This window comes from Hyaena hyaena, unplaced genomic scaffold (assembly GCF_003009895.1).
Source record: "Hyaena hyaena isolate Hyena2069 unplaced genomic scaffold, ASM300989v1 scaffold_310, whole genome shotgun sequence".
NCBI classification, from domain to species: Eukaryota; Metazoa; Chordata; class Mammalia; order Carnivora; family Hyaenidae; genus Hyaena; species Hyaena hyaena.
In genome coordinates this window covers 1,226,511-1,242,606 of record NW_024080940.1, presented here as the reverse complement: position 1 = coordinate 1,242,606, position 16,096 = coordinate 1,226,511, and the positions used below count along the sequence as shown (strand labels likewise).

General features: G+C 40.8%; 1 protein-coding gene and 1 pseudogene across 2 annotated transcripts in view; both read left to right on the top strand.

Annotated features, from left to right (window-relative positions):
* Positions 1-16,096, top strand: part of PRLR (prolactin receptor) — a 160,456-nt gene that overhangs the window by 126,080 nt on the left and 18,280 nt on the right. The window lies entirely within an intron of this gene.
* Positions 4,938-5,029, top strand: LOC120242485 (annotated as a pseudogene).

The window sequence follows — 16,096 nt, the reverse complement described above, 5'->3', positions numbered from 1 at the left end:
GGAAGGCTAAAACCCCTATGGAGGTATACTTTGAGGAACACTAGATCTAATTTCTTGAGAAATCAACCTGGCATTTTGAGTCAGTGAGACAGGAGAGCAAAGACTGAGAGCAGAATTGCTTGGGATTATAGAGGGCATTTTTAGAGAGGTGTGGGATGAAGATTAAAAGGGTAAGAGATGGCAGTTGGCAGGAGAGGAACTTTGGAGGGAAACACAGAGATGCCTAATGAGGAATTTTGCCAACTGACTGCTGTGAACTGTGCTACCTGTCTACCCATAAAATCTTTGCTCTTGTGAATATATGAAGTGATGTAGAACAATATGCAGGCTCCAGTTGAGTGGAGAGTGAGAAGAGAGGCTGCCTGTTGGAGGCTGTCACACCTGGTTTATTCATCTTTCATTCTGTAGGCATTCAAGTGTTCCTGTGTGCTCAGAAGACTTCTGATAAGCAGGAGATCCCTCTTCTAAACTGCACAGAATATTAAAGTGAATGTTATCTGCTGTTCCTCCCATACTGACTCAGTGGGCCCACTTGGGCTCCGTGTGTTTGGCACATGCACAGAGCTTTAAAGAAAAGGCTGGGTTATAATGGGGTCTTTTAGGCAGTCAAGGACATTCAGAAATGCATTCCAGAAATCCAGGTGCATATCAGCCCCTCTGCTTAGGCAAACTCATGGAAAACATCCCAAGCCATTTATATTTTGACTTGTAAACAAATTGACAATTAATAGAACTTTGAGTGTCAACAAAGCAGCAAACTTCCCTTTCAAATCATATTGTTCTTGTGGTAATATTAAAATTAATTTCTGTCTCTGAAGGTGAGTTGAGAAGCATAGGAATGCAACAATAAGATGTCTGCCAGGCCAAGGATGAAAGTCATTTGTAGATAATCTTCCAAGAAGAGTATTACAAAGAAAATGAGAAATTGACTAACCTTTTGAATACTGACTTCCTAATCTTTTTTTTTTTTTTCCTTTGATGGTCTCACAGAGGGTTGTCTGGAAGACACACCATCAATTATATATTGTGCCAGGAGGTGATGTTATTACTGTAAAGCAGTGAGTCAGCAATGCTTATCAGGTCGTGCCAGGCCAGGGTCATGGTGACCAGGTGTGCAGATATTTGCATGGGCCCACTCTACTTCTGTGAGCAAATACATTGGTACAGGAAGCCTAGCAACCAATTGAGAGCTAGACCTACTGTTTGTTGTGCTAATGGTATGGTAAACTTATTAAGAAATATATGGAGAAGTCCGTTTATAATTGACAATAGCACTTGCTTTTTAAGATGTTAAGCACATTTTAGCATCTTTTTCTAAGTGCAGCTGTTTTACTTTGGGTTACAGAAATGCATTAATCTTCCTCTTCTTTTTTTTTTTTTTTTTTTACAAATAGTTTATTGTCAAATTGGTTTCCATATAACACCCAGTGCTCATCCGCACAAGTGCCCTCCTCCATGCCCATCTCCCCCTCTCCATCCCACATCCATCAGTCCTCAGTTTGTTTCTCAGCATTCAAGAGTCTCTCATGGTTTGCCTCTCTCCCTTTCCCCCACCATTTCCCCCCATCTTCTCCCCCTTGGTCCTCAGTTAAGTTCCTCCTAATCCTCCTATACGTGCAAACATATGATATTTGTTCTTCTCTGCCTGACTTATTTCGCTCAGCATAACACCCTCAAGGTCCATCCTTGTTGCTACACATGGCCAGATTTCATTTTTTCTCATTGCCATGTAGTATTCCATGGTATAGATAAACCACATCTTCTTGATCCATTCGTCCGTTGATGGACACTTAGGCTCTTTCCTTGTTTTAGCTATTGTTGAGAGTGCTGCTATGAACATTGGGGTACATGTTCTCCTATGCATCAGCAAGAAATACCTTAATCTTCAAAGCTCACTTATAAAGCAACCACATTGTTGTTAGCTCTGTTACCCATCTGTCTTTGAGTTCAAATTAATACACATGAACAGCTTCATTGCAAGAATCAGTAGGGTCTCATATCTCTCAGTAATAGGGAGGGCTTCTTGATTAATGGTAAAAACTTGTTGCAGAGCTTAAGGTCAAGTGCTCTTTCTGTGGCTCTGTGAGAATTAAATTGTGTATTATATATGGAGTTATAAACTATTCAGTCAGGCATCCAACAAGTGCTGTTGAACACTTGTGAACATAGAAATGTGACAGTGTGAGGGAGCTAAAATGTAGAGGAAGCAAGACAGGTCAATCTGAGACTTAGATGACAGTATTCATGTTGGAACAAAAGTAGGCCAAATGTCAGAGATTTCCCACTTATTTGTGGACCTTCTTCTTGGTTAAATATAGTAGCTGCCTTCTAAACTAAGCTTCACTGACTCTCCCTGGACTAGTCAGGCTCAGCCACTACAATACCCAGCCTCTCTGTATCTTGGAAGCTTAATAACCAACGGCTTACTTGTCACCCAAGCCACAGTTCATTGGGCATCAGCAGGGGATGCAGTATTCTTCCATCTATTGTCTATGCTTGGCTCTTAGGACCTTCAAATTCTTAATTTCATCTTCCTCTAGTGGTGATGGGTGAGAGAAAGAGAGAGAATGAATTAGCAAGTGAGAATGTGTGAAAAGTTTTAAATACCAGGACCAGATTAGAAGTATATCTTTTCTGCTCACTTTCAGATGCCACAACTCAATCACCTGATCTTGTCTAATTACAAGGGAGTCAGTGAGATGATCTTTAACTATGTGCCCAGAAAGAAAAGGAGAATCAAATTTCTGATGGACAGCAGAAGTTTTTATCATTCCTGTCAATGGTCTTCCAGGTAGGAAGATGGTAGGAGATGGTAGGAAAAAGGAAATGAAGAGGAAAACTGCTTTTAGACATTCTTCAGAATTTCTTCTTAGGCATGTTAACCTTCTTACATGTGCACACAGCCTACAGGCAATGCTTTAAAGATTCTCCCGTCAGGCACTTGGCCAATACACTTCATCTTTCCAGGCTTCAGCTTCCCCATATAGAAAAGTGAGAGGTTGGGTCAGAATTTTTTCAAGTCCTTTTTCCTTTCATATCCAAAATTCTAGAATTTCTGCTATCCATTTCCTCCTGAGACAAATAAGCAGGGAGCCAGGAAGCCAATGCCACTGGGCTAATAATTTCTTTTTTATTTTAACTTTAATTTCTGTTCTTACCAAGCCCAGTTTTCTAGAAATTAAAATATATATAATAGGGGCACCTGGGTGGCTCAGTAGGTCAAGCATCTGCCTTTGGCTCAGGTCCTGATCTCATGGTTCATGAGTTTGAGTCCTGCTTCAGGTGGACTTGAGCCCCACTTTGGCCTCTGGGCTGACAGTATGAAGCCTGCATGGGATTCATTCACTCTCTCTATCTCTCTGTCCCTCACTCACTTGCACCTTCTCTCTCTCAAAAAAAAAAAAAAAATATATATATATATATATACATATGTATACATATACACATACATGTATATATATTTTATATATACATATATAAAATATACAAGGTTGTTAGCAATATAATAGTGATTTTTTTCTAGCAAAGTAAAATTGTTTTGTGTGTGGGTGGGGGAATAGCACATTCACACACATATATAACACACACAAAGATCCCTCTGTGAAAAAATAATCTTGTTTGAACAGTCTTGCAAAATACATTCTCCTCCTACTGTCCTGCCCTGTATTAGTCAATCTTGCGATGATAACAAGCAGTGCTGTCCCAGTGGCTTACATTTGCCTTTTGCTCATTTATATAAAGACAGAGGATACGCTGTGGGTTGGCAGTGGCTCTGCTAGGATGGGCTGGACTCTGCTGGGCTTATCTAGGCTCCACCTGTCTTCTCCTTCTAGAACCCAGACTAAGGGAGTAGCCACTATCTGGGACGTCCTGAGGGCATGTAGAGAACAAGAACAAGAAAGCCTAAGCCAAACCATGCAATTGTTTAAGGCTTCTGTTGGCACATAGCAAAAGCAATCACAACCATTCACATTCCATTGGCCAAAGCTTTCCACGTGGCATTGAAATGGGATGTGTGCCCCTCCCACAGGATGTAGGATTGTGTTCAATGACAATCAATGACAATATGCAATCTTGTGACTGCAAGAGAGCAAATGTTTGAGGATTATAATCCAGTCTGCTTATACCCATACTACCTCAGTTCTAAATGCAACACTTATCATGGAGAAGAAAACATTCTACCTCCCTCTTTCTGTGGTGGAAAGTTCTTGGGTAGGAGACAGTTAGGAAGGAAAAGCCACCAGCTATAGGGAAATACGTCTGTTTCAGCTAGTCCTCATTATAGGATGGCACTGTTTTAAGCTCATTGCCAAGGGTGACTCATCTGATCTTCATAGCTGCTTTATGAAGTTGGTCCTAGTATTATTCCCACTTTACAGAAGAGGAAACCAAGGCACAAAGAAGTTAAGTAAGGTGGCTGTGAACACACGTCTCATAAGTGGCAGAAACAGGATTCCAATCCAGATGATCTGGCTCCAAAATTCCTATTCTTAAATACTATGGAAGGAAGAGAAATGGATGGATTCCAACACCATGGGTGAGCTGGTTTCTGGTAAACTATGCTTTTAGGGGAGACATAATAATCATGTCCGAAAGGGGCAGACATTATTTCAGTAAGGTATTACAAGTATGTTTTTCAAAAAAAACTAGACACTCTCAGATGATTGGGGTATAGGCCACTGTCCTAGGCACCATCCTGCATAATCTCTTCTCTCATAGAGTTTACACATTAATGGATGGAGACACACCATCAACAAATAGCTAAGGAAAAAATATCATAGGTCACATGATGGTAAGAGCCATGGAAAACAATTAAGTGGAACCAGGGAATGAAGAATTTGGAGCAGTGCTGGAGATGGATTGTAATTTAAAGTGTTGTCAATGAAAGCCTTGCTGATAAGGTGACATTTGAACAGTGGTCCAAAAAAAGTGAGGGGGTGCTCACTTCGGCAGCACACATACTAAAATTGGAATGACACAGAGAAGATTAGCATGGCCCCGGCCCAGCAGTGAGGAAGATCAGTATTTAATGAGTGAATAAATGAATGCTCACGCAGATCTAGCTATCCTCATGAGCCTTAAAAATTAATTAATTAATTAATTAACAATCACTTTATTGCTTTATACGTCCCACCCAAACTACCCTCTCCCCTAGTGTAACTCAAGCTCCTCTTCTCTCTCACTTGGCTGTGGACACCCATTCCACCAAAGGATTTCCTACAGGACAGAAGGGGATATTGGGAATATGCAAGAGTGATTGTTTACATTTTCTGGGGGTGGGATGAGATTAGAGGGGTTGATTTAGGTTGTTATTAGTGCATCTGTACACATGTGCACCTCAGACAAGGCTGAGCATATTTTGCTCAGTGAGGTCGTGAGCCAGATGAGAAAACAGACAGAACTACTAAAATTACTGAGCAATAAGCAGATGAGAAGTGTGAAGTCTTTGGTTGTGTGCAGAGAGTAAGCCTGACTAATATCAAGAATGCAAAAGGAAAAGAGAGTATTCGCTTTCCTGCTCTCCTACTCTCTGAGAATGAGAGGAGTCCAATCAGGAAAACCCAGAACTTACAAACCAGTCATCTCCGCATGAACTTTTAAGAAGTTTCAGGGGTGCCTGAGTGGCTCAGTGGTTAAGTGTCCCACTCGTGGATTTGGCTCAGGTCATGATCTCCCCATTGGTGGGTTCAAGCCCCGCATTGGGCTCTGCCCTGACAGTGTGAAGCCTGCTTGCAATTTTTCTCTCTCCCTTTCTCTCCCTACAGTTCCCTTGCTCATGTTCTCTCTCTCAAAATAAATAAACTTTAAAAAAAAGTTTCTTACATTGTCCTAATGTGAGTCCTGGATTGAAAACCACGGATTTCTATGGAACAACTATGTAAAACACAGTCTACAGTTTGTGGTGTTTTTGAAAATGTTATTAGTTGATTAATGATCTCAAAGGAAACAACTACTCTGAAAATAAGACCAACGTCTGTTTTCCACCATCTGTCCGAAGCGTACCTTTGTTGAGGAAGATTACAACTCACACACATGCTATTCCTGCCTTCAAGCCAAGCAGGCTGCACTAAGACAAGCCTCCCTCAAGTCAGAGAGGCTGCTGGGATGCTGTGGCCGGCTAGTGGAAGAGGTGTGAGCGATGCCTCCAGCCATGGGGATGCGTTCAGGGCTCTGCTTATTTTTTTTAATGTTTATTTATTTTTGAGAAAAAGAGAGCGAGGGACAGAGAAAGAGAAGGAGACAGAGGATCCCAACTGGGCTCCTTTCACTGACAGCAGAGAGCTCAATGCTGGGCTCAAACTCCCAAATCCTGAGATCGTGACCTGAGCTGAAATCAGATGCTCAACTGATTGAGCCACCCAGACGTCACCAGTGCTCTGCTTTATTAAAGGGACTCCAGGGCAAAGGCTCATACAGGACAAGTGGCAGTTTACAGGTGTCAGGAGCCAGAAGAGCTTTCTATTGAAGCCCCTTCTGTGATACCAATCCACAGTCCGCTCCAGCTTGGACAAACGCAGCCTCTGCAGACCATCTGCCTCTCAAGGCACAGCACACCCATCTTGCTGGATGCATCTTCACGGAGCACATTCTTCACCAAGTTCTCCTCTGGGTGGCACCTCTGGGCGTCCTGGGGGAGGAGGTAGGGAGGGTGTCTGTAATCAGAGGGGGCCATTTTATATCGGTCTCTGTTGTTTCTAACACAGCCGTGATGTTCTGACTAAACTGCTGGGCGCTCACGTGATGGTCATTTTATGTAACACTAGTTCCCTTGTGGAAACTAGTTTCCCACCAATGGATATCTCACAATAGGGAATAAAGTGGAAAACTGTTTGAGAAGCAGTAAAATGTGTGCTTGATAATCACAGTGATGCAAAATAATAATAATGGATGGTCACGTGAGCAAGGGTCCTGCTATGAAAGTTCACAAGCAAATGTATAAATACATTGTCTGGGCTCTGGACAGGTAAACATGTTGGCACATGTTTGCATGCAGCTCAGGGAGAGCCAGAGCCTTCATTTCCCACCCTCAGACCAGGGTTCCCAAGCACCACTTCTCCAGCTTCCCGTGTCTGCGTCAAAGAGACCTCTTTCCATGTTCTGGCCTCTCCCCTCCTCTCTCAAAGACAGAAGGCTATGCTGGCTCCACATCTGCTGTCTGATAACACTAACATAGGACCCTGCCTCTTGTGTGCAGAGTGTCTTTCCATATCTTAGATTCACTTATTCATTCTACAAGCAGTCACTGACCATTGACTTTGAGCAAAGTTTATATAACGGTCTTAATCTTGAGCCTTAATCTCTGCCCCTTGCTGTTCTCCCAACCCTGAACAGACTATGTCTTCTGTTTTCCAAACTAAATGTTGCCATTCTATATTGGAAAGACAAGCCAGGCTCCTGGAAACCAAAAGATACCTATGGGGTTCGCTCCCTATTATTTCAGCCTCAGACATATCTAACCCGGGTGGAATAGCAGGTAATGAGACCTGGCAGACAGAGAACCCCAACCAGGCAGATCCCAAAGGAAGCAGCTAATGCAGCTCCTAATGCTAAAAACAATGGATCAATGCATGTAACATTTGTTCCCAAGAAGTAAATCTTTTTACATTTTTAGGACAAGAGAAACATTTGAAATTTGATTTGCATTCATAGGCAGCGGTGTCCTAACCATTTACGATGGGAGACTCAAGCTGGAGGGGAGAGCAAAAGAATTTGAGGTGCTCAGGGCTTCCTGACCATCTGAGTCTTGTTTTTTTCTTTTAATTTCCTATATTCTTAGTCAAAGTTTCTTCTTATAGTTAATAAACTCAAAAGTGTTGAGACTTGCAGTTGATGCGTATCTGTACAACATTTTTCATTGTGAAAATAATCTTCACTAGCAAGCTCAGGAAAGTACAGCAAGTAGATGATAGTTCTTGTTCTGATTTTTTCCTTATTGAAAAATGTAAATATTTAAGTGCAATAATTGTAATCAATCCTGTGTTTTTGTCTCCATTCAGAATAACTTACTTGAAACACATTTTATACAACAAAACTCATCAGGTAATTTGTTCTTATTTACTATTCTTTTCATTGTTCCATCGAATTTATATTCTGCAAAATTGTAGGCTTTTTCTATTTTGTCCCTTTTTGGTAAATAATGTAAATATATCCATTTGAAACCAGGAGCTTCATCAAACTTTATTTTTTAATTTCTTATGTCTTTTATTCAATGTATTTAAACCAACCAACCAACCAAAAAAAATAATTCACCCATTTTTCCCACCCCCACTCTTTCCCACCTCTGCCAACCACCAATATGTTCTTTACATCTATGAGCTTAGTTTTATAGATATAGATAGATTTTTTTTTTTTTTTAGATTTCATATATAAGACAGATCATATGGTATTTGCCCTACCATCTGAGTCTTGATCAGTCTTAACCAAACCAACAGTTTTCCAAACCCTGGAACAACTCAAATGTCCATCAAGAGGAGAATGAATAAATAAATTTATTTATGGTCTTTCACTCAACATGACATGAGTGAAGATAAATGAAATGAAGTGAAAATGAATTTTGTAAAATGACAGGAATTTTAGAATTCTGTACATTTTCTAAAAAGATAAGTCATTCAGTAATGTGGAATTAAAGAAATTAAAGAAGCCAGACAGACACACACACTCAAGAAATGCATGTTGTATGATTCCAATTCTATAAAGTCCAAAAGTAGGTAAAGGTCATCTGTGGTGTTAGAAGTCAGAGGAATGGTTTCTGTTGAGTGGGTAGAGATTGGGAGGAGACACCAGGGGAACTTCTGAGGTGCTATTAGTGTTCTATTTGTTGACCTGGTTATAACATGGGCATATTCACTTTGCAATAATTCATTGAAGAAAATACTTGTGATTTGGGCATATCTTATGTGTGGTCATCTTTAAAGAAATCCAGATCTTGAATTGGGCACCACTTATCCATCAGGAATTGAGCTTGCCATAGCTAGGTAGGTCCTAAGACTACTGCCTAGCATGCTAGGTCCATTTCTAGAGTCAGGGGAATGGAGTCAAAATTCTGAATAGAACATTGGAGCATAGTGGCAGATGAGGCAGGCTAGGTTGGGGACTTCACTCAGAGGATCGCCAGGTTTTAGGGAGCAAGTCCCACGAAGCAGTAGAACTGAAATCCCTGGCCTTCAAGATTGGTTCAGGGGCTAGATGGGGCAGAATGTGCAGATGGTGAGTATACAGTGGGTCTACCAGTGAATAGACAATGGAAATGGTTCATTGGGAGCTGAGATCTGTTATTTTTAACTCTCAGGGGCCACACAGCCTTCCTTCCTATGGCTCATCCTTTCCACTGTGAGTAGTGGGATCAGCCTACACCATGGGACTGTGGCCCTCATTTTCCATCCAGGGAGATTAGGTCCTGTTTCTTAGAAAAGCAAGCTGTGAGGCCTAAGTTTCCAGACTTTTTTCCAACTGTTGTCCTGTGTAGAAGACACTTGGCTTAATGGAAGGCAGTGATGAAGGGAAGCTTTCAGAAAACATGGTCTGGACAGCATCAGCATTGGTGCAGAACAAAAATGAGGAAGAAGGGAGATTTTGTGGAGATTAGACCACCGTGGGACATAGCATTGTGGGAAGGTATATTTGACTAAGATAATGGGGGATGAGAGAGCATGAAAATGAGGGAGGTGAACTTTGAGGATTCAAAAGCAAGGCAGCTGGTCATGGACAAGGTATGGGAGCTGCTGACTTCCTACAAATCTGCTCTTCAGTTCCAAATCTTGTGTTTTTATTTTTTGAGGGTTTTAAAAAATATATAATTTATTGTCAAGTTGGCTAACATACAGTTTATACAGTGTGCTCTTGATTTTAGGGGTAGATTCCCGTGATTCATCACTTACATACAACGCCCAGTGGTCATCCCAACAAGTGCCCTCCTCAGTGCCCATCACCCATTTTCCCCTTTCCCCAGCGCCCCTCCCCCGCCCCCGCAATCAACCCTCAGTTTGTTCTCTGTATTTAACAGTCTCTTATGGTTTGTTTCCCTCTCTGAAACTATTTTTTCCCCTTCCCTTTCCCCACGGTCTTCTGTTAAGTTTCTCAGGTTCCACATATGAGTGAACACATATGATATCCGTTTTTCTCTGACTGGCTTATTTCACTTAACATAATACCCTCCAGTTCCATCCACATTCCTGCAAATGGCAGGATTTCATTTTTTCTCATTGCCAAGTAGTATTCCATTGTATACATAAACCACATTTTCTTTATCCATTTATCAGTTGTTGGACATTTGGGCTCTTTCCATAATTTGGCTATTGTTGATAGCACTGCTATAAGCTTTGGGGTACATGTGCCCCTATGAATCAGCACTTCTGTATCCTTTGGATAAATTCCTAGTAGTGCTATTGCTGGGTAATATGGTAGTTCTATTTTTAATTTTTTGAGGAACCTCCACACTGTTTTCCAGAACGGCTGCACCAGTTTGCATTCCCATCAACAGTGCAAGAGCGTCCCCGTTTCTCCACATCCTTGCCAACATCTGTTGTTGCCTGACTTGCTAATTTTAGCCACTCTGACTGGTGTGAGGTGGTATTTCAGTGTGGTTTTGATTTGTATTTCCCTGATGGTGAGTGATGTTGAGCATCTTTTCACGTGTCTATTGACCATCTGGATGTCTTCTTTGCAAAGGTGTTTATTCATGTCTTTTGGCCATTTCTTCACTGGATTATTTGTTTTTTGGGTGTGGAGTTTGGTAAGTTCTTTATAGATTTTGGATACTAACCATTTATCTGATATGTCATTTGCAATTATCTTCTCCCGTTCCATTGGTTGCCTTTTAGGTTTGTTTTTGTTTTTGTTTTTGTTTTGATAGTTTTCTTTGCTATGTAGAAGCTTTTTATCTTGATGAGGTATCAATAGTTCATTTTTGCTTTCATTTCCCTTGCCTCGAAAAATATGTCAAGTAAGAACTTGCTGTGGCTGAGATCAAAGAGGTTGTTGCCTGTTTTCTCCCATAGGATTTTGATGGTTTCCTGTCTCACATTTAGGTCTTTTATCCATTTTAGATTTATTTTTGTGTATGATGTAAGCAAGCGGTCCAGTTTCATTCTTCTGCATGTTGCTGTCTGGTTCTCCCAGCACCATTTGCTAAAGAGACCATCTTTTTTCCATTGTACACTCTTTCCTGCTTTGTTGAAGATTAGTTGGCCATGCATTTGTGGGTCCAATTCTGGGTTCTTTATTCTGCTCCCTTGGTCTATGTGTCTGCTTTTGTGCTAATACCATACTGTCTGGATGATTACAGCTTTGTAGTAGAGGCTAATGTCCAGGATTGTGATGCCTCCCACTTTGCTTTTCTTTTTCAACATTACTTTAGCTATTTGGGGTCTTTTGTGGTTCCATACAAATTTTAGGATTGTTTATTCAAGCTTGAAGAATGCCGATGCAGTTTTGACTGGGATTGCTTTGAATGTATAGATTGCTTTGGGTAGTATTGACATTTAAAAAATATTTGTTCTTCCAATCCATGAACATGGAATATTTTCCCATTTCTTTGTGACTTCTTCGACTTCTTTCATAAGTTTCTATAGTTTTCAGCACACAGATCTTTTACATCTTTGATTAGGTTTATTCCTAGGTATTTTATGGTTTTTGAAGTGATTGCAAATGGGATCAATTTCTTGATTTCTCTTTCTGTTTCTTCATTATTGGTGTATAGAAATGCTACTGATTTCTGTATATTGATTTTGTATCCTGCGACTTTGCCGAATTCATGTATTAGCTCTAGCAGCCTTTTGGTGGAGTCTTTTGGGTTTTCCATGTACAGTATCACATCATCTGCAGAAAGTGAAAGTTTGACTTTTGCCTATTTGGATGCTTTTTATTTCATTTTGTTGTCTGATTGCTAAGACTAGGACTTCCAACACTATGTTAAACAATAGTGGTGAGAGTGGACATCCCTGTCATGTTCCTGATCTCAGAGGGAAAGCTCTCAGCTTTTCCCCTTTGAGGATGATATTAGCTGTGGGCTTTTCATAGATGGCTTTTATGATGTTGAGGTATGTTGCCTCTATCCTGATGTTCTTGAGGGATTTTATTAAGAAAGGATGATGTATTTAGTCAAATGCTTTTTCTGCATTTGCAGAAAATAAATATGGCATCTATTGATGATCTTTCTTCTATTGATGTGATATATCACATTGATTGGTTTCCAAATATTGAACCAGTCCAGAAGCCCAGGAATGAATCCCACTTGATGATGGTGAATAATTCCTTTAATATGCTGTTGAATTTGATTTGCTAGTATCTTGTTGAGAATTTTTGCATCGATGTTTGTCAAAGATATTGGCCTATAATTCTCCTTTGTAGTGGGGTCTCTGGTTTGGGAATCAAGACAGTGCAGGCTTCATAGAATGAGTCTGGAAGCTTTCCTTCCATTTCTATTTTTGGGAACAGCTTGAGAAGAATAGGTATTAACTCTGCCTTAACTGTCTGGTAGAATTCCCCTGAGAAGCCATCTGACCTAGGACTCTTATATATTGGGAGATTTTTGATAACCAATTCAATTTTTTCACTGGTTATGGGTCTGTTCAAATTTTCTATTTCTTCCTGTTTGAGTTTTACTAGTCTGTGGTGTCTAGGAATTTGTCCATTTCTCCCAGATTGCCAGTCTGTTGGCATATAATTTTTCATAATATTCTCTGATAATTGTTTGTATTTCTATGTTGTTGGTTGTGATCTCTCCTCTTTCATTAGTGATTTTTAACTATTTGGGTTCTTTCTCTTTTCTTTTTTGACAAATTTGGCTAGGTGTTTATCAATTTTGTTTATTTTAAAAAAAACTAGCTCTTAGATTCATTGATATGTTCTATTGTGTGTGTGTCGGGGGGATGGATTCTGTATTGTTTATTTCTGCTCTAATCTTTATTATATCTCTTCTTCACCTGGTTTTGGGGTTTCTTTGCTGTTCTGCTTCTAGTTCCTTTAGGTGTGCTGTTATGTTGTTTTGTATTTGGGATTTTTTGTTTGTTTGTTTCTTGAGATAGGCCTGGATTGCAATGTATATTCCTCTTAGGACTGCCTTTGCTGCATCCCAAAGGGTTTGAACCATCATCTTTTCATTTTTTTTGCTTTCATGTATTTTTTAATTCCTTCTTTAATTTCTTGGTTGACCCATTAATTCTTTAGTAGAATGTTTTTTAACCTCCATGCATTTGGAGGGTTTCCAAACTTTTTTTTGTGGTTTTGATTTCCAATTTCATAGTATTGTGATCTGAAAATATTCATGGAATGATCTCAATTCTTTTATATTTATTGAGTGCTGTTTTGTGACCCAGTATGTGATATATCTTGAAGAATGTTGCATGTGCACTTGAGAAGAATGTACATTCTGCTGCTTTTGGATGCAAAGTTTTTGTTCTAAATATCTGTAAGGTACATCTGGTGCAGTGTATCATTCAAGGCCATTGTTTCTTTATAAATTTTCTGCCTAGATTATCTATCCATTGTTGTAAGTAGAGTATTAAAATCCCCTGCAATTACTGTACTCCTATCAATACGATTCCTTATGTTTGTGATAAATTGATTTATATATTTGGGTGTGCCACATTGGGGAAATAAATATTTATAATTGTTATCTCTTCTTGATAGATAGACCCCATAATTATGATATAATGCTCTTCTTCATCTCTTGTTACAGCCTTTAGTTTAAAGTCTAGTTTGTCTGATATAAGTATGGCTACTCCAGCTTTCTTTTCACTTCTAGTAGCATGATAGATGGTTCTTCAGCCTCTCACTTTCAGTCTGAAGGTGTCCTCAGGTCGGAAATGGGCCTTTTATAGACAGCATTTAGATGGCTCTTGGGGTTTCTTTTTTATCCATTCTGATGCCTTATGTTTTTTGACTGGAGCATTTACTTTATTTACATTAGAGTTATTATTGAAAAACACAGGTTTAGTGTCATTGTGCTCTTTCATGCTTGTGGTGATGTCTCTGGTCCTTTGTAGTCTTTGCAGCGTTCTACTCAGAGTTCCCTTTAGGATCTCTTGCAGGGCTGATTAGTGGTCATGAACTCCTTCGGTTTTTTATTCGTCTGGGAAAGCTTTTATCTCTCCTAATCTGAATGACAGCCTTGCTGGATAAAGAATTCTTGGCTGCCTGTTTTTTCCATCCAGCACATTGAATATTTCCTGCCACTCCCTTCTGGCATGCCAAGTTTCAGTGGACAGCTCTGCTACTACCTTTATGTGTCTACCTTTGTAGGTTAAGGCCCATTTGCCCATAGCTGCTTTCAGAATTCTCTTTGTATCTTTGTATTTTGCCAGTTACCAGGCACAGAGAGGTGTGGTTTGGGGTAGGTGGGTCCTGCCTCCATTATGGACCCATTGACTATTCCCTGAAGCCCCGCCTTGTTGATGATGGGGGGGAAGATGGCAACACCACAGTCAAGGGAGAGGATTGCTCTCTCTGGCTGCACGTCTGCACTGGATACAGAGCCCGGGAATGGCTCCCATCCTCTCCAAGTGTGCAGCTAGGGTGGCTGGTCCCAGCCCAGAGAAAGCCCCACAGTTAGAAATTAGTTCTTTATCTGTTTTTTTTTCTGTTCCCCAATCCATGGTTTTTCTCTGGTGCAAATACAACCCTTTATTTCCACAAGCTCTCTTTCCTTTCCTTTTGCCTCGCCCCAGAAGGGGGTCCCTTCCTTGCGCTCCCACGCCATCCTTTTTATCTCTTCTAGTTCACAATCACACACGTAGGGCCTGCCAAGTTGTCCTTGGGGCCCCCTGGAGAGATTTCTGTCGCTCTGTAGCTCGGATTCCTAGAATGCCAAGTCTTCTGGCCTCAATATTGCTGTGTTTGGGAGATGAGATAACTTTGGGCCCCCCTACTTCTCTGCTACGTTGGCCCTTTCTTCCAAATCTTACGTTTTTAAACCACAGTCACCCAGGAAGCTAGTGAGGAGTGAAGCCAATATAATTGTCCTTGAACTGAGATGTGGGACTGACGTTTTCCCAATGGGTATCCATCCATGTATTTGGAGCCGTTTGCCTCTATAACTATCTCTAAAAGTAGGCTGTGGACACTCTGGATGTTCCAGCCCCAACTGGGGCCAAAGAGGTAGTCCTTGATCAAGATGTCGCTTGCAGTGGTCTCTGGGAATGGGTGCGTGGGAGGGTGGCTCAGAGACATAAAAAACAAATGTATCCCTAGACTAGTATTCACCAACCATTAAAAAAAAAGGAAAACAATGAAAAATGTCAGTGGATTAAGCAGGAGAAATATGCCTAGTTCTGTAAGAACCACAATATGTGACCAGGATTAACATTCAGCATAGCTCCCTTAGGTTAGCCATTGTGATTCCCTTTCCATGTGAAGACTTACTTTCCCCACTGTGTTTGCCCTGGTGGGGAATAAGGTGCAGGGTGAGTTGAGAAATTACTGGTGAAACACAGTGACAACACTACCAAGAGTATGTCTAATTCCCTGGCATGGAGATTGCAGGGAAGCATAAAGTGGATGGTGGCTACTAACCAGATTTAAAGAGAGCTGAGGAAATTGCAGAGGAAATGAGTTTGTTTGTCGGTTTGTTTCTTTTCAGTCTATAAAATACTTGCTGAAAGCATTTTTATAGGAAACTTTATTTAAGAGAGTTTCTTTGAGCCTGGACAACCACACCAGGAAGTATGAGCCATGGCAATGTCTGCTCCTACCCTCCCCCACCCTGCCCTCCTCATCTGGTCATTTCTTTTGCAAATCACTTGGAACCTTGATTTGGCAGAGCGTTCCAGACAGCATCTGACCTTGCCTAAAAATTGTGACTTATAGCATGCTGATCTCAAGCATTTTAGCAATGCCCCAAAGAGCACAGACGTCTCAATAAAAGGATATTCTAGAACTTCTTCAGCCAGTGGGCCAAATCCCATCCCCAGGCCAGGATGAGATCATCAGATCTCCAAGACAGAACTCTTCCAGGGCTATATGGAGCTATTAAAGCTGGGTTTGTGAGAGCAAAGTATTGAGAGAGCACAAGTAGGCCCCCAGTCTGGCTGTCCCTGCTCCGAGCCTGCTGGGAACCTGGCATGCGGCTCACTCAGGCCCCTTACTCTGTCACCACTCT